The sequence below is a fragment of the Aplidium turbinatum genome, chromosome 3 (assembly GCF_918807975.1).
Source record: "Aplidium turbinatum chromosome 3, kaAplTurb1.1, whole genome shotgun sequence".
Lineage (NCBI taxonomy): Eukaryota > Metazoa > Chordata > Ascidiacea > Aplousobranchia > Polyclinidae > Aplidium > Aplidium turbinatum.
This window is the reverse complement of record NC_137474.1, coordinates 16,913,019-16,933,314: the sequence shown is the minus strand read 5'-3', so window position 1 is coordinate 16,933,314 and position 20,296 is coordinate 16,913,019. Positions and strand designations below refer to the sequence as shown.

The following is a 20,296-nucleotide window of genomic DNA, read 5'->3' as shown; positions in this document are numbered from 1 at the left end:
AAGAGCACGGAACAGAAGATCAGCACCAGTTGACGACGTCAGAAAAGACGGTTTTGCTCACTGGCCGATCAAAGTTGAAAAGCGGGGAAGATGCAAGCATTGTCAAAACATTGCGAACACTTTTTGTTCAAAATGCGAGATCCGCTTATGCTTTGTGGAAACCCGAAATTGCTTTTATGATTTTCACAATTGAAAAGCAAAATTTTTGCTATTGCGTTTTGTGGTTTGCATCATTCAGTTCGATAGTACACTATTTTTGCTTTTCGGATGAAGCTTCATAATCTATCACTAAAGATCATTGGGGAATTTTGACCCAAATACTGATCATCGGAAAAGTTAACAGTCTTTGACAGGGTTTTTCCAAACAAAGAATTTCTATCTACATTCATCTTTGCCACTCCACCATATCAACAATGCTGTCTGCTAATTACCACTCAAGGCCCAATGTATCATATATGCAACATGGCCCAAAACTTGGCCGAAAGGGGTAGCATACCAAAAAAATTTTAAAGTGGGCCCAACAGGGTTTTAAATCTGTTTTGAATGCTGTATCATAAAACTTTCGTGCTTACGTAACTGGCTTTTGGTTTGGTTCGGTTTTATTCTTTATCCTCGGACTAAAAAAGTCTCTGATATGTTATTCCTGGCAGTTTCGCATACTTGCAGAAGCTTTGAACCACTGACGCAAGTCCGGTCACCGAGATTGGTAGAGTAGAGTTTCGGTTGACGAAGTATTGTTGTCTATATAATATTCCATCCACCAGGTAACAATGAATGGAGCCCTGTCCTTGAAGTGCGTGATCGAGAATCGAATAAGCGCCGCTTAATCTTGAAGTGTCTTTATGCAGAACGCCAAGTGTTCAACCATGGTCACAACATCTACTATGTAGTTGCTACTGTAGTGACAGATTGCAACCAATTAACTATTGTTTATAAATTTTTCACAGTTTTGAATAGCTGTCCCACATTTTCTCCTTTGTTTGGGATTTCCATCTCACCCCAGCACAACAACTACTTCGAAGGTGACCAAGTCACATTCAGCTGCACAAGAGGACTGCACTTCAAACTAATTGGTCCTGCAATTCTCACTTGTTTAAGTTCAGGACGTTGGTCTTCAGACAAACCACGATGTGAAAGTAAGCATTTACTGTATATTGACTTTAAAAGATAGCACTGTTAAATGCCACCATTAAAGCACAATGACGGTATAAGAACTGGCTTGACGTATAGGAGGTGAAGCACTCGGATACTGAGGAGATCTTCGTTTATCATTGCTGATGCAGCGAAAGCTGGTAGATCTTAATTGTTGACTTGTTGGTTTGGAATATTAGTTCGAATGTATCACGAAGTAACTTGAAATTTGACAAATAAGCGTAACTTCGATTTTCAATATAAGCGTAACTTTCCAGTAAAAAGTCAATGATTTAGCATGTAACGAAGCTAAGAATTTTAATAAATGTGCCTCTGTCGACCTTCAGAACGATCTGTTTCAGCCTAATGCTGCGGGTTCGTTGTGGGTAATAGCGGTTTGTCACGAGCTTTCAAAATAGAGTTCTCCAGTCATGTGCTATCGGTCGTTGTCTTTTCATAGATTCCTCTGATGATATTTTGTGTCAATAAATTCTTGTTGTACGGCTCAGAGCAACTTAACCCTATAAGGCCCATCCGCCCATTGTATCATATATGCAACATGACCTTAGAGCTCTTCCAAAGCCCCCTTGGATATCGCAAAACTTACCTTTTTTTTTTATAAAAGGCTGGTGTCGCTATTGAGCTACAGTTTTTTGTTGAAAACCGATTGGTAGATGTAAGTCACATGACTTTAGCCAGATTTGTTTTTGGCGCGATTTTGTCTGCTGAAAGGGGTTGAGAAGTACACAAAAGTTGAAGAAGATATCTTGTTTTATAGGGTAAGTTATTTTGTTGTTTTTGTGCGAAACATGTTCCATTAGAGCTAATAATTCATTGTAAGTTCATTTTGAATAAACATTTTTGATTTTTCTTTATTTTATAAATGTTTGAAATTTGATGTTGCACGGGTGCAACATTGGGCTTTGCATGCCACTGATTCCTGATAATGATGAAGGACAAGTCATTGTTGACATACTGTGTTTATCCAAATTGTTTGATCTGCTGAGCTTGTGCATTGCTTATTCCACACTAAACTTTGTAAAAATAAGCACACAGTTCAAATTTAATCACACCTTACTAGTTGTATGTCTTTGATCAGTTTATAATACGCCTCCGCTATATAGGCTATTGTATTTACACTAATGTTGGAAACCATATCAAATTATTGTAGCCTACTGTGAAACTGAATGAACTGATGCCTTGAAAAAAGTGACAAACGCTGGAGCATGAAAACTAGCTACATGTACATGTATACATGTACATGGTGGTACATAACTGCAGACAGGACGTCACTGTTTCGACCTTAAGGTCTCCTCAGTGCAGTAAATCGTACACTAGACATGAACGCCTTATTTTTATATAAGCAATGCAGCGTGGGATTTTTCCTTTATATAAGCAATGCAGCGTGGGATTTTTCCATTTGTGGTATGCAAGGAACCACATTTGGATACTTTCACCCAATTTGCCAGAGTGCTCAAACTGCCAAAGCAGTGAGCTTTGCGCAATGCAACAGCAAGATGTCTGCTAGCAATGTGCTCAATTGGCGAACCAAGAGCATTACAAAAAAAAGTGCCAAAAAGTGCCAAAAAAAAGTGTCAAAAAAAATACAAAAAGTGCCAAACAAGATACATGTATGGTGGTCAAAGCTCACTGCTTGCAGTTTGAGCACTTTGGCAAGGTTGGCAGTAGTACCATTTTTGGTTACTGATTAGGTACCACAAATGGGAAAATGTCACATGGAGGTATATATACCTCTATGGCCATTATTCCAGTGTTAACTACTGCACTGACAAGACCGGGAGGTCGAAACGGTGTGCACTGTCTGCAGTTGTATGGTGGTACATGTATCTTTTTTGGCACTTTTTGATGGTGAGACTAATCAATAGCTGGAATGTCTACCGAAGAGACCATAGATTGCTTGGCTTGCCAAAAATAGACATGCTCAGTCGACGAAAGTTTCAGGTAAAATACAACAAAGCTATAAATACGTTTTTGATTTGTCAAAGAACTTGCTAGTATTCCACTTTGCTGGGTGTTCATAGGTTACCATGTACAAGTATATGAAGTATGATAACAATAAGTACCTTTCACATTTGCAAGAAATAAGAGCAAAGTCTTTTAATGGTAGTAAAAACAGAGAGAGACTGTTCACCAGGCATTTTATAATAAAAGTAATTTGCGTTCTTCTGGTGACTATTTACTAGGTTACCTCCTGATGTTAAAGATGATAACTAGCTTTTGTATTTCCGACGTTTCGTCAGTCAGCACGACTGTGCGTCTTCTCTATCATTGTTATTGCCAATTCCCTTGGTTTCTGTCTTGTCTGATGACTTTTCAATGTTTCTTGACGGTGGCCCAATAGATAGATAAATTTACGCTGTTGGAAAGCAGCCTACTGGTTTTAGGCATTCACTGCATTCAGTTTAACCTCTAGGTGTCTTGTTGCGTGTTTTAATTCTGATTCTTGCTGCTTACTTTATTCATTTTATCAGTACGTTTTTGTGTTGTGCCATCGTTGCTGAACAGGTTGTGTTAACCTGTTTTAGCCACCTTGATAAAGTCAGTCGTGCTGACTGACGAAACGTCGGAAATACAAAAGCTAGTTATCATCTTTAACATCAGGAGGTAACCTAGTAAATAGTCACCAGAAGAACGCAAATTACTTTTATTAGCAAAGTCTTTGTTGTTTTTAGAGTCATGTTGCTTCAGCCCTTACACTCGCAAATACCACTCCCAGAAAAGTTGGTCGGCCTACGAGGTCTGATAATGCAAGCTATGCACCATACACCACCGCAAGAGCACGGAACAGAAGATCAGCACCAGTTGACGACGTCAGAAAAGACGGTTTTGCTCACTGGCCGATCAAAGTTGAAAAGCGGGGAAGAAGCAAGCATTGTCAAAACATTACGAACACTTTTTGTTCAAAATGCGAGATCCGCTTATGCTTTGTGGAAACCCGACATTGCTTTTATGATTTTCACAATTGAAAAGCAAAATTTTTGCTATTGCGTTTTGTGGTTTGCATCATTCAGTTCCGATAGTACACTATTTTTGCTTTTCGGATGAAGCTTCATAATCTATCACTAAAGATCATTGGGGAATTTTGGCCCAAATACTGATCATCGGAAAAGTTAACAGTCTTTGACAGGGTTTTTCCAAACAAAGAATTTCTATCTACATTCATCTTTGCCACTCCACCATATCAACAATGCTGTCTGCTAATTACCACTCAAGGCCCAATGTATCATATATGCAATATGGCCCAAAACTTGGCCGAAAGGGGTAGCATACCAAAAAATATGTTTTTGGTTTAAATGAGTCACAAACAAAGTGCTAAACAGCAAAAAAAAAAATTTGAACGTGTTTTTTAGAGTGGGCCCAACAGGGTTTTAAATCTGTTTTGAATGCTGTATAATAAAACTTTCGTGCTTACGTAACTGGCTTTTGGTTTGGTTCGGTTTTATTCTTTATCCTCGGACTAAAAAAGTCTCTGATATGTTATTCCTGGCAGTTTCGCATACTTGCAGAAGAATTTGAACCACTGACGCAAGTCCGGTCACCGAGATTGGTAGAGTAGAGTTTCGGTTGACGAAGTATTGTTGTCTATATAATATTCCATCCACCAGGTAACAATGAATGGAGCCCTGTCCTTGAAGTGCGTGATCGAGATGGAATGGAAGATGGAATGGAAGATGGAATGGAAGATGGAATGGAAGATGGAATGGAAAATGGAATGGAAGATGGAATGGAAGATGGAATGGAAGATGGAATGGAAGATGGAATGGAAGATGGAATGGAAGATGGAATGGAAGATGGAATGGAAGATGGAATGGAAGATGGAATGGAAGATGGAATGGAAGATGGAATGGAAGATGGAATGGAAGATGGAATGGAAGATGGAATGGAAGATGGAATGGAAGATGGAATGGAAGATGGAATGGAAGATGGAATGGAAGATGGAATGGAAGATGGAATGGAAGATGGAATGGAAGATGGAATGGAAGATGGAATGGAAGATGGAATGGAAGATGGAATGGAAGATGGAATGGAAGATGGAATGGAAGATGGAATGGAAGATGGAATGGAAGATGGAATGGAAGATGGAATGGAAGATGGAGTGGAAGATGGAGTGGAAGATGGAGTGGAAGATGGAGTGGAAGATGGAGTGGAAGATGGAGTGGAAGATGGAGTGGAAGATGGAGTGGAAGATGGAGTGGAAGATGGAGTGGAAGATGGAGTGGAAGATGGAGTGGAAGATGGAATGGAAGATGGAATGGAAGATGGAATGGAAGATGGAATGGAAGATGGAATGGAAGATGGAATGGAAGATGGAATGGAAGATGGAATGGAAGATGGAATGGAAGATGGAATGGAAGATGGAATGGAAGATGGAATGGAAGATGGAATGGAAGATGGAATGGAAGATGGAATGGAAGATGGAATGGAAGATGGAATGGAAGATGGAATGGAAGATGGAATGGAAGATGGAATGGAAGATGGAATGGAAGATGGAATGGAAGATGGAATGGAAGATGGAATGGAAGATGGAATGGAAGATGGAATGGAAGATGGAATGGAAGATGGAATGGAAGATGGAATGGAAGATGGAATGGAAGATGGAATGGAAGATGGAATGGAAGATGGAATGGAAGATGGAATGGAAGATGGAATGGAAGATGGAATGGAAGATGGAATGGAAGATGGAATGGAAGATGGAATGGAAGATGGAATGGAAGATGGAATGGAAGATGGAATGGAAGATGGAATGGAAGATGGAATGGAAGATGGAATGGAAGATGGAATGGAAGATGGAATGGAAGATGGAATGGAAGATGGAATGGAAGATGGAATGGAAGATGGAATGGAAGATGGAATGGAAGATGGAATGGAAGATGGAATGGAAGATGGAATGGAAGATGGAATGGAAGATGGAATGGAAGATGGAATGGAAGATGGAATGGAAGATGGAATGGAAGATGGAATGGAAGATGGAATGGAAGATGGAATGGAAGATGGAATGGAAGATGGAATGGAAGATGGAATGGAAGATGGAATGGAAGATGGAATGGAAGATGGAATGGAAGATGGAATGGAAGATGGAATGGAAGATGGAATGGAAGATGGAATGGAAGATGGAATGGAGGAATGGAAGATGGAATGGAAGATGGAATGGAAGATGGAATGGAAGATGGAATGGAAGATGGAATGGAAGATGGAATGGAAGATGGAATGGAAGATGGAATGGAAGATGGAATGGAAGATGGAATGGAAGATGGAATGGAAGATGGAATGGAAGATGGAATGGAAGATGGAATGGAAGATGGAATGGAAGATGGAATGGAAGATGGAATGGAAGATGGAATGGAAGATGGAATGGAAGATGGAATGGAAGATGGAATGGAAGATGGAATGGAAGATGGAATGGAAGATGGAATGGAAGATGGAATGGAAGATGGAATGGAAGATGGAATGGAAGATGGAATGGAAGATGGAATGGAAGATGGAATGGAAGATGGAATGGAAGATGGAATGGAAGATGGAATGGAAGATGGAATGGAAGATGGAATGGAAGATGGAATGGAAGATGGAATGGAAGATGGAATGGAAGATGGAATGGAAGATGGAATGGAAGATGGAATGGAAGATGGAATGGAAGATGGAATGGAAGATGGAATGGAAGATGGAATGGAAGATGGAATGGAAGATGGAATGGAAGATGGAATGGAAGATGGAATGGAAGATGGAATGGAAGATGGAATGGAAGATGGAATGGAAGATGGAATGGAAGATGGAATGGAAGATGGAATGGAAGATGGAATGGAAGATGGAATGGAAGATGGAATGGAAGATGGAATGGAAGATGGAATGGAAGATGGAATGGAAGATGGAATGGAAGATGGAATGGAAGATGGAATGGAAGATGGAATGGAAGATGGAATGGAAGATGGAATGGAAGATGGAATGGAAGATGGAATGGAAGATGGAATGGAAGATGGAATGGAAGATGGAATGGAAGATGGAATGGAAGATGGAATGGAAGATGGAATGGAAGATGGAATGGAAGATGGAATGGAAGATGGAATGGAAGATGGAATGGAAGATGGAATGGAAGATGGAATGGAAGATGGAATGGAAGATGGAATGGAAGATGGAATGGAAGATGGAATGGAAGATGGAATGGAAGATGGAATGGAAGATGGAATGGAAGATGGAATGGAAGATGGAATGGAAGATGGAATGGAAGATGGAATGGAAGATGGAATGGAAGATGGAATGGAAGATGGAATGGAAGATGGAATGGAAGATGGAATGGAAGATGGAATGGAAGATGGAATGGAAGATGGAATGGAAGATGGAATGGAAGATGGAATGGAAGATGGAATGGAAGATGGAATGGAAGATGGAATGGAAGATGGAATGGAAGATGGAATGGAAGATGGAATGGAAGATGGAATGGAAGATGGAATGGAAGATGGAATGGAAGATGGAATGGAAGATGGAATGGAAGATGGAATGGAAGATGGAATGGAAGATGGAATGGAAGATGGAATGGAAGATGGAATGGAAGATGGAATGGAAGATGGAATGGAAGATGGAATGGAAGATGGAATGGAAGATGGAATGGAAGATGGAATGGAAGATGGAATGGAAGATGGAATGGAAGATGGAATGGAAGATGGAATGGAAGATGGAATGGAAGATGGAATGGAAGATGGAATGGAAGATGGAATGGAAGATGGAATGGAAGATGGAATGGAAGATGGAATGGAAGATGGAATGGAAGATGGAATGGAAGATGGAATGGAAGATGGAATGGAAGATGGAATGGAAGATGGAATGGAAGATGGAATGGAAGATGGAATGGAAGATGGAATGGAAGATGGAATGGAAGATGGAATGGAAGATGGAATGGAAGATGGAATGGAAGATGGAATGGAAGATGGAATGGAAGATGGAATGGAAGATGGAATGGAAGATGGAATGGAAGATGCAATGAAAGATGGAATGGAATAGAAGACAGGCTTTGGGATGGAAGATGAACAATGTCAAGGATGGAAAGGAATGGAAGATCTTGATGATGGAATGGAAGACAATCTTCCATCATTCCATCCCAATTCCATCATTAACTTTCTAACGTTTTATCAAGACATGCAAAATATTAGGCTACTTTGCTTGCTGAAATAAATCGACTTTCGGTTCGTATTAAACCAACCGGACTGTTGCCTGACGCGTATTTGTCAAATCTACTGTCGTTAGGCAGAATTGACCAATCAGAAAGCTATGGTTTTTTAGGTTTATTTGTGGCATATTCAACGCGGAGATCACAAAATGTGAAGATGGAAGATATTTCTGAAATGGAATGGAAGATTTCTACGATGGGATGGAAAAAAATCTCAGGATGGAAGATGGAAAAAACGTCTTCCATTCCATTCCATCTCATACCCTGACTGTAAGCTTGTGGCACCTTTAAAGTTATAGCCCAGTCAGAGGAAAAATTCTGAAAAATCTAAAGAAAGCTGTCCTATCATCTTTGCAATTGACTTCGAGAAGGTAATCAAAGCGTGGTGCAGTCAAACCCAATGCTTTACATTATCCTTTTGCAATTAAAGCACTAAAGACATTACTTAACTGCATCAAGTTGGAACCAACAAGAGCTTGATCGGAAGCTGAGTCAGTGCTAAAGTAGCCTACAACTAGCAGTTTTAAATTTGTGACTGCTATGCATTATGTGGATTACAGTCATAAACAAGATTCACTGAGGAATTTAATGAAATTAAGGGAAGGTGTAATCTAAGTAAGAGAAAGCTGCGAAGAGTAGGCTACTACTCGCAAGCTAAAGTTGTTCGAGCAATTATAAATTTAAAAGAAAATGATTTTCTTTTCCTAAGGACAGAACGCTTATATAACTCCACTTAACTAGCTGAATCATTCGAACGAAATGTATTCTATCGTAGCCTACATTGCAAAGGATTCGATAGTTGTTGGAATTGACAAATGTATCAACAAACCGAAACATATCGTCGATGAGTTTGAAGTTCCATGAAAATTTCATCGTATGTCTGATGTGCATTGTGCAGTTGCAAGCATGTGGGACAAATTTAAACCATTTGTACAACAATGACATTTTAGATGAGTTGGTACTTTTGACAGAAAGCTACACAGCAAACTTCATCTGCAAACCAGAACGAACCACCCCATGATCACTATAGGCCTTCAAGGAAACCATTGATTGCAACTTTCGAAACGTTTTTCCAAATAATTTTGTTATGCATTTTTTTTTGTTTTCACGTAGCTACTTCCAACGGTTACGATTTGAGAACGTGGTTTTAGCAATTACTGAAATTTTTAAAGAATTGTTTGCGCTCCACTATGACTAGTGGAGCTAGTGGCGCTCCACCTAGCCTACATGTTGTGCATCAATTCAGACGTCGCAAAATTTTATCATTTGATGCTTTCATCTGTAGCCTAATTTTGAATTGCAAAAAGTCCGGAAGAGGTTAAATTAAATCAGGAATGTCCAAAGTCCGGCCCACGGGACAACTCCGGCCCGCGAGACGTTTTTGTATGGTTCGCGCCTGTTGTTGTACAATGTGTTATTTTTGGCCTGCAGACACACAAAAATCATATAAATTCAACTTGCATTTTTTAGAAAATTAATGTAGCTGTTGGCCCGCGAACACTTCAGTATTATCAAATCTGGCTCGCGCGGGAAAATTTTGGACACTCCTGAATTAAATGCTTGGTTGAACTATTTTCGTTGCCTGTATTGTGCGTTTACAAAGCTTTCTAGACAAAATATTTTGCTTCAATGGCATTTTTGCTGCAAGTGTTATCCAGTGATTATTGTTAATTTTTACATTGAAGGAAGTTCTTTTCATGCTGAGGAAAGTAGACTAATTCAGCTTAACACGAACATGCAATGCAAGATACAAATTAGTTGTATATTTTCTGGAAAATATTATGGGACCCATTTTTCGCATTGTTTCCCGACCAGTGCTGACTTCCCTCGGAGGCCCTGCCCCCCACCCTCCTAACAAGTTTTTATTCTTCTGTAAACTCCAACAAAATAGCATGGATTTACTGATTTCGCTGATTTAAAATAGTCATTCGAAATGATGATCAACAATAAAAAAGCGATGGATGCAGCCTAAGCTATTAAATGTCGAGTTTTTGTAGTAGTATTGTTAATTTTTTTTATTTAAAATTGTCGAAAAACGCTAAACCAACTAAATATAAATTTGGGTTGGCCCTTAAACAGAGATGTAGGCCTACTAACCGGGGTTTTTGGAAGCGGTAAATAGGGCCTTGCGTGATTTAAGCTATCTTCTGCAGCAATATTTACATTATTTCATTTCAAATAGCCAAAAAAACATTAAACAAACCGAAATGAGTGGGCTCCTAAACGACCTTTCCCTTCCCCCGGGAGTACGAGGAGTGGTTAATACGGCCCTATTACCCAAGACCTCTCTTGAACAATAGCATGTTTGCACTACACAATAATATTTCATTCTTTATTATTGTTCCAGATTATACTGATGAAACCACGCTTGTGTGGCGAAAGCTCTGTATTTAAATAAACTGATTCTTCTGATTTGGTGTGATATTATTTACTTTATTTATCTAAAGCAATTGATGGAAGTTACTTTCACAGTAGGTCTTTAGATGAAAACTCAAATTTAACCATAAGTAGCCTATGTGAGACTCCTAAGTTTGCAGCTTTAGAAAACTTGAAAGTTTGTCTTAAACTTTTTCCATTGTTAATAACGTACGACTAAGCAACTTTTGTCTAAATAATTGCAGGGTTTTCCCAAAATTAGCGACGTGTTTGACAACAGGGTGTCAACTGGTTCCCTGGATTGTACGGCTATGCTCATAAAGAAACATCACCTTATCTTACTGGGTTAGAATTCACTGCTGGCGCAAATTCTAAAATTTTTTGTAAAAATCATCCATTTTGCTCTTCTTTCTTTGCATAAAGTATTACACATCTAATTGTGATGCATTTCTTACAGCCTTGCCTACTTGTTCCCCACCTAGTTCGTCGTACTTAAGTACTTTCCAGCCCGATCAAAGACTTTACTTTGAAGGCGACCATGGAGTTTTCATTTGTTCCGATAAATACACACTGGATGGTCCTGACACAGCAACTTGTTTGAATTCAGGAAATTGGTCAATAGAAGAACCAGAGTGCAGACGTAAGTTTCAACTCAGATTTTGAATCATGCTGTGTAGAATGTTACATAATACAGTATACTGCATACTGCTGTGGCATACGCAAGGTTGGATTTCGGGATCAAAGCTATATTGAGCTTGTCGTATCTTTTCTTCATCAGTGCATCTTGTTAGTGGTTTTTGTTCAAGTTGAGCTGAGGGACCAGGTATTTTGTTGGTGATATGGCAATTGTAGCCAAAAAATTGTTTGTGCCAAAACAATAAAGTAAAAAATATGAGTAGCTGGAATCTAAATTTCTTAATTTTTTTCATGTTTTTGTTTGTTATTTATAAGCCTAGTTCAGTTTTCTAAAGCAAAACTAGACCACTGTCGACCTAGTCCTAGACGAACCACCGCTTGAATAATAAATCGGTCTGTTCTTACTGATTTGATGGTTTACCATTTATTTTAAGCTCAACATAACCAGCTTGACTTAATTGCAATCTTGATTCTGTTGAGGTGGGTTCATGTTAAAAAGTTTTTAAAAGAAAAAAGTCTGCTTCATTTCGATAAATTTATTTTTATTTTTTTTTCATTTCAAAATCTTAACCATTTTGTTTCCTGATACCCTCAAAAGGCATATGAAATGCATGAGAATCTATCAACGCAAAAAGTGCCATAAAGCAACACGTGTATTCTTTTTTATTTGAACTTCTCATGTTAAAAAGTTTCTTTTAGTAGGGTCAATATGCTGACCAACCCGAAAAAAATTGCAAGAAAACGTTTTTTGGTGTTTTCCAATAGTTTTCGATTCAGAGAACAACATATCAAAAGTTTTCCAAAATTCGAGCGTCACAAAGGGTCTAAATATTACGTAATTCAAGATGGCCGCCATTTTACCGAAATACTCGTATATAGGTACCAAATCCAAAAAAACACTGATTCTTAACCAATAAAAATGGCAAATTTAACTATAAACTGCATTACCCCAGTAATCTTAACAGTTAACACCAGGGGTTCCCAACCTTTTTTACACCGTGGCCTCCTTTGAAAATTTTGAAAAATCAATGGCCCCCCTATTTTTATCAATCTTTTGAAAAATTAAGAGACGTCATTTTAATTAAAAAACTTATTTATACAGTAACCGGTAGTTAGAATAATAAAATGATATAAATACAACACACAATAGACATGATAGTACATTAATTAGTTATTACATAAATGCAGTAAATGTGATGGTTGAGCTTGTTTTTGCTGTGACATTGTCTTAATTTCTGGTTTGGTGGTGGAAAGAGCAAGCCGCATGTCATATTGAATATCCTTGTTGAAAACCCACAGATTTGGGCAAAATGTACTAGTATTTTTATTAAATTTTAATTTTTTTTTTTGTTATATAGTGTTGGAGTGGACTTAGAGATAATAAATTAAAAAAATTATTATTTTTCAAATGTTTCCAAGGCCCCCTTGAAATAGGCTCATGGCCCCCAGGTTGGGAACCCCTGGTTAACACAGTACTCTAACGTTCACTTTTGACGTCATCTATTACATCATCATGACGTTTTCACCTATTTAGGCTACACGAATATTTACAATTTTAAAGTATTTGGAGATATAGTAAAAAAATACGTTTGCGAAAGATTGACTTACAGAAAACTTAATCAGTTTGCCTCATCTCCGATGACATCAATATGCCAATGTCTTCATTCATATGTTGTTTATTCACACTTTTCCATCACTAAATACGTTCAAAGAAGACTTTTATATACCAGAATTCACAAAACTGTCTTATCAGGTGTGAGTTATAAATCAGTCATCAGTATCTTCTAGAATGGGTGCATTGTTAATATTTGCACAGTTGTCGTCCTGGTAAGAACCACATGCCCTTGTACACTCAAGTTTATACTTCTTACAATCGCACCTGAGTGTATTGCACCCAGTTGAACAATTACAGTGAACCATTTTTAGTAGAACGTCAGGAGCATGGTTTTTGTCCGTCATTACTGGTAATAGTTTATCCCCTTGAATTTTCCAACCCCATTTTTCAGCGTCCATTTGAGTACTTAGGCCCATCCATGTGTTGTATAAAGTAGACTCAAGATTAACCTAACATAAGGCTTTATTCACTTAAAACGAAACATCTGAAAACATAAAGTACAATACAATAAGATACTCTTACGTATAGCTTACACCAAACCACAACCATCTTCACAGCTGACAACACTAACTGAAAGAGCGTCTACAACAAGAGAGAAACTAAATTAGGACGTTTGCTTTTAGCAGAAGTCGTGAACAGCAAACGGCAAGGAAAGGAGTTGATGCTCAAGGCAGAAACTGTAACAAGAGTTGTTCCTCTCATCACATTCACCCTCCCTAAAATATTACCATAAACACTTGCAAACAGGTTTATGCACAAACAGTTCAAACGTATGGAACACATTCATAACGATCTACAGGTTTTCTTATACGCGTGGATCTCCTTAAGATAGTTGGAGGAGCCGGAGAGGAATCAACAGGAGAAGGTACATTAGATTCACATGAAACGTCAAGATCACGATCAGCATTATCACAATTATCAGGAACATCACGTGAAATTTCAGTAGGAACATCAACGTCATGTCTCTGCAATGAGTCCGCCGACTCTGGCAGTTCTGCGTCCATCGAAACATTCCGCTCACATGAAGATTGCCCTATCGGTGCAATATCTCTGAGCGATACTGTTGTTTCCCTCCCTGTAGGGAATCGAATGCGGGCATAGTTTGGAGTGGCATGAACAAGCTCCACTTCCTCAACAAGTGGATCGTATTTAGTAGAGCGACTATGAGACTTCAAATACACATTGCCAGGTGTACTCAACCACGTAGGCACGGAAACACCAAAGGATGAGCGACGTTTAAATGAAAATAGCCGTTCGTGGGGTGTTTCATTTGTAGCAGTACACAACAGTGACCGAATTGAATGCAAAGCATCAGACAATACAAGTTCCCACTGCGATATGTCAAGTTTACGTGATTTCAAAGCAAGTTTTACTGCGGACCATATGATCCCATTATACCGCTCACACTGACCATTACCAGGAGCATTGTATACAGATGTGCGGCTACACGCAATTCCTCTGCTATGCAAGTAAGTGATGAGTTCACGCGAGAGGAATGCAGAGCCCCTATCGGAATGAACATAGGCATGCATTCCAAACATAAAGAACAATTTGTTCAAACAAGAAATTACAGATTGTGCATCCGTACTGCGACAAGGAAACGCAAATGGAAAGCGTGAAAATTCATCAACAATTGTTAGTACAAATCGATTTTTAGTTGAGGATGGCAAGGGACCCTTAAAATCTAAACTTATACGTTCGAACGGTTGTGTAGCTTTTATAACTTGCGCTGGAGGAGGCTTGTAAAATCTGGGTTTTACTTCGGCTCATATACTACAACTTTGTACAACGTTACGAACTTCATCGAGAGAATATGGTAAATTTTTCGCCCGAACAAAATGGTACAAACGAGTACCGCCAGGGTGGCATAATGAATCGTGAAGTTTATACAAGGCGTTGCTATGCGTAGTGGCGCAATAAACCCGAGAAAGTGCATCGGGGACAGCGTTACAGTGTCCAGCACGGTATGCTATGTCAAAATCATATTCGCCAAGACTCATGCGCCAACGCAAAATTTTGTCATTCTTGATTTTACCATAGTTCTTTGAGTTATACATGAATGTTACTGACCTTTGATCCGTAATTATGGTAAAATGTTTACCTGCCAGGAAATACGACCATTTCCGTACAGCCTCCACAACGGCTAAGGCCTCCTTTTCAACACTGGACTGATGACGTTCATTCTTATTGAGCATTCTTGAGAAGAAGGCCACAGGGCGACCTTGGTTTAGGGTTGCTGAGATAGCATTGTCTGAGGCATCAGTCTCTAGCACAAAAGGAAGCTGCTTATCAATAACTCCAAGTGCAGCTGCTGAGAGATCCTCTTTTAATGCCTTGATTGCTTGCAGTGCTTCGTCGTCGAGTGGAAATCTTCGTGCCGCAACTAAAGGTTTAATTTTCTCGGAGTACCCCTGTACCCATTGCGCATAGTAGGCGAACATTCCCACCATGCGCTGGAGCTGTTTCGGGCTTGTTGGGATTGGCATGTCAAGGACAGGTGTAACACGGTCAGGGTCGGGTTTCATTACTCCATGTGATATGCAGTACCCCAACAATGTTATGGTCTCTTTACCATAAACACATTTGTCTTCATTTAAGGTTAACCTACATGCTTTGGCTGCATCCAAAAACGTCTTCAAATTTTCGTCGTGTTCCTCGCGCGTATTGCCACATACGGTGACGTCATCGAGGTAAGCGTAGGTTCCTTTGCATTTGTATGTGGAAATAATATCGCTTATAACCCGTTGGAAACAGGGTACTGCATTTTTCAGTCCGAATGGAATCCGCTTGAACTGAAACAACCGTCCATTAGCTTCGAAAGCTGTATAATTGCGTTCTTCTGGTTGAAGAGGGATCTGATGATAGGCGCTCCGTAAATCCAATGTGGAGAAATACTTGTACTGTGAGACATTATGGATAATACTCTGCATACTGGGAAGGGGATACGCATCCAGATGTGTAAATCTATTTACGGTCTGGCTGTAGTCCACACACATTCGCTTTTTGTGGTTTTCGTTTTTGACAACAACCAGCTGCGCCCGCCATGGTGAAGAACTGGGTTCTATGATATCGTCCTTAAGGAGTTGAGTAACTTGACTTTCAATGAACTCCTGATCAGCTTTTGAATAGCGTCTAGATTTTGAAGCAACTGGACGACAATCCGAGGTCAAATGTTCGAATAATTGCACTGGTTTGACCGCTCTTAACGCATCCAGAACACCTAAGTGTAAAGAGTTATCAGGTCCCCCAAAGTTGAAATTGACACTACGGTGTTGTTTTAGGAACTCACGTCCGAGAATGACATCCCAAAGCAAACCATCCATCACTGAGAATTCGATATCTCGATAGCTCCGATCTAATAGATCCACTGAGGCAGAACAAGACCCAAAAGTATTGACAGATGCGCCTTCAACTGCCAAGTCAATTTTCTCCGTGTTTCTTTTGACAACAGTAAGTTTGGCGAGGCGAGCAAAGTCCATCTTGATGTGGTTACGGGTAGCACCTGTGTCGATGAGCCCTCTTCCAGAAACACCATTGATTGTGACAGCAACATTAACTTTGTCGTCATCAGAATTTTGCATAGGACACAAGACAGCAAGATTTGTTGACTCGTCACAAGCAGCTGCTGTAAGTTTTGGCGTTTCCTTAGAACCCCTCTTCATTCGACAAACTTTAGCGAAATGCCCCTAAATTGTTGTATAAAGTAGACTCAAGATTAACCTAACATAAGGCTTTATTCACTTAAAACGAAACATCTGAAAACATAAAGTACAATACAATAAGATACTCTTACGTATAGCTTACACCAAACCACAACCATCTTCACAGCTGACAACACTAACTGAAAGAGCGTCTACAACAAAAGAGAGAGAAACTAAATTAGGACGTTTGCTTTTAGCAGAAGTCGTGAACAGCAAACGGCAAGGAAAGGAGTTGATGCTCAAGGCAGAAACTGTAACAAGAGTTGTTCCTCTCATCACACCATGTCATCACTTGCAAGTGGCAGCGTGATGAATGGTACTTCAATGCACATTCTGTCGGCGGCAACTGCTCAAGCGCAACAAATGTGCTTGATGTCACAACTTTTTTGCAAAGATAGCCATCAAGTAATAATGCGAGCGAGTCAGATGTTTTCCCATTAAATAGTGATACTAAAGCCTTACATTCAGCACTTTCTACACCTTGTTCAGAGTGTGGTGCACAAAAAATATTTGAGCATGATCGCAATACAGAGTCTCCCTTGATAACTTTTTGAAACACTGATTTTTTTCCAACACCAAAGATTCTAAAAGATGTATCACATTCTGTAAATGCATGAACAAACAGCAGGTCAGTGCAGACCTAATTCCAAAGTAAATCCTTCAGAACTCTAATGTTGTGGATAGTTGGCTTCCCATTGTCTGATCGGAAGTGCAGATCTTTACAGTCTACATCACCATAGTAGAGAAGCAGAATGAGGAGATCTGTATCCTCTCCAATGAGCGTGGTGTTTCTCAGTTTAGATGAATCCACCGTTGCTCGTACTATGTCTACATCTGCATCCCCTTCTGCTTTCACCACACAACAGTCACACTATTTTAGTCGAGTTGATATCATATCAACGAGTGACTGCTTGTTGGTATCATTTGACAGGAAGTCTTGCTTCACCCAACAAATTTGGTAGATTCGGTCACATTGACTTTCTAGTAGCAGAGGTCTTCCGTCTTTGGTGTGCGTTATCCTTTGTACTGGGCCCTCCATATCCATCGCAAACGACAGTTGCTTTACCATACAACCCTGTTGTGAAAGATACGTAATCATCCACAATTGAACTGTATGTGCATCCTTCTGTCCATTTCAGTCGATGTAAGAGAGGACCCCCATCTAGGCCGTAGTGCTCTGTCTTTGATGCAGTCCGAAGAACAGCACTTTCCACAGAAGCGGCATAGTTCCGTATTGCTTCCAGCAGGGCAGGTTTGTCTGGCTTGCGTAATAGATTTTGAGCTTCAAACAAAGATGGTGAATATGGGCAGAGTTCGTACTGCATCACTTTATCCGAGCTTAGGTCTCCAGACTGCGACGCAACCATAAACCTCTGAAACAGGAGTGATGGTTCTATCAATCGCTCATCTGCAACCTTGATTGCCTTCGCTGATGCCAATGTTTTCACCTTTGTGTTTCGTCTATGTGAATACGAAAATATCAACTGGCCATCCATTTTGGCAACAATTTCCATACCAACAGAAAAAGGGTTGTGTACATTCACGTCAGCGCCAGCGTTCATCCCAGTAATGATATTGCGCAGTGTGATCTCATCTTTAAATAGGCTATAGAGTTCGAGTGTAGTAGCCAATTTAGTCCGTTCTACTGTGTCCCTTGAAATTCTTGCTGAAGTTTCCTCTTCGCCTGTTCACTGCTTGTATATCTCATATCACAAAACTCTTGCATAGCACAGTAGGCAGATGATACAGGAGACAACATCGTCCAGATGGTCCGCTGATGTTCCGTCATTCCACTGCCTCGTGTAAGCCCCCCAGTACTTTTCAGTGATCTCATTAGCGTCTGTTCGATCACCAAGTTGCAACCTAGTCCAGCCCACAATTTGTCACTCGACCGAATGACACGGTATCCTTGCATGAACATCTGAAACACATCAAGGTGTCAATCTCTAAGACAGTAATCGTTTGGAGATATAGGTAAGCTGACTTCAGATAATTTGGGTGACCCGCGGCAGCAAATATTGGCAGAGAGTCGGATATGGTATGGAGATGCATTTCCCATGATCCAGTGCGATCGGCCTCGATAAGTTCTCGGACAATTCCCAACAATTTCCAACTTGCTCTTCTTTGCTATGAGCTAAACGCATCAAGACGTGTTCCCCTTACGACCATCAGCACTCTTGATAACGCACCATGGCCGATCTTCATAGCAACTGTCCATACAAATCTTAAATATATCAGCTAAAGCTATGTGGGCTAATAAAGCTATAGCCTAAATATATGTTGTTTAGTTGTGTTTTTTTTTTTGTAACTTTTTCTTTTTTTATTTTCCCTTTATATCTTAAATTTTTCTGAAGGTTTTGCGACCGTGCCAAATTTCTTTCAACTCAATAACTTACTTCGGTCTCAAGCACGTTTTAACGTTCGCGTTTTGTCGCTGCTACCCTTTTCTCGACCTTTGCTATGTTGACGTGTATTGTTTTGATATGATGGTCAGAAATAAAAACAACTGAACTGAATCCGCTGATAGTTCAACCAAAGCTTGCTAGTTTTCGAAATTTCAGACAACTCGTATTTCTTCTCGAAACTGAACAAACAAGCATATCCGTGCTCGCTGATCTGAATAATGTGGCGACATCTATAATACCTTCCTCAGTTTGTATAATTGCTCAAGTTCAAGCAGGAAAATCTCAAACTCTGGGTCACATTCAATGATCTCTGAGACAATTTGGTTGGTGAGACACTATGGTCTACCAGGAGATGTCCTCGAAGCGCACGCTGCACAGCCTTTCCCTTCATCATGTGTACCACAGCATTCTCGCCATAGATTGTTTCTAGGACTTCCTTCAGTCCACTTCCCTCCATCAATGTCCTGATGGTACCCAACAGATTCATGAGTGTATGGAAACTACCAAGTAACAAGACAATTTCTTTTAGTGGACTTGAGTCTTCAACTTCGTTAACAATTTCAGAAGCCTTCTAAAATAATGGCTGATCAAAACTTATAACAGGTGGAATGTTGTGCCTTGTTGCGAGCTTACAGGTGAAGTCAAGTGTGGCTAGAATACATGTTTTGTCGCCGGGGTACATATCGATCGTTGGTAGGACGAGAACAGATGATTGACCTAGATGTTCACGCCTACTGTACATTGTGTTGATCATTCCTTAATAGGTAATCTTCTATAGCATTACCTGTCTTGTTCAACTTCACCAAATTACAAGTTTTGTTCCATATTTTAGTGTCTCAGACCTCTAAAAAGCAGTTTTTTGGAAATATTTCTATTTCTGAAGAAGATAGATAAGACTTTACTCTTACAACAGATAGAAACTTTGCCCTTCTGCATCTTTTAAGACCAGTTTCACCTTTCTATCATAATTGGTTCAAAAGTTACGGAAATTTTATGAAATTTGACCTTTCCATGACCTTTATCGGCCCCGGGCTTGACCAGTTTAGCGGGCAACACCCCCAAACCAGTTTTAGGCCATTTGCCAGGTTTTTGGAGGGGGATTTTTTGGAAAAAAAAATGTTTCAGTCCACCCTAGTAACAATCGCTCAGTGAAACTGCTTGCTTAGAGGCGGCTATCTCTTACAGGCATCATGACATAACAATGACGTCATAATATTAATTGTAACACAAGCAAAATCTATCTATATTCTAT

General features: G+C 39.7%; 1 protein-coding gene across 1 annotated transcript in view; it reads left to right on the top strand.

The window, feature by feature from the left end:
* Positions 1-1,036: 1,036 nt before the first annotated feature.
* Positions 1,037-20,296, top strand: part of LOC145767150 (P-selectin-like) — a 31,242-nt gene continuing 11,982 nt past the window's right edge. The window contains exons 1-2 of the mRNA XM_082578913.1: positions 1,037-1,136; positions 11,145-11,327. The gene's annotated coding sequence lies outside the window, so the exon portion shown is untranslated. The remainder of the gene's footprint in view (positions 1,137-11,144; positions 11,328-20,296) is intronic.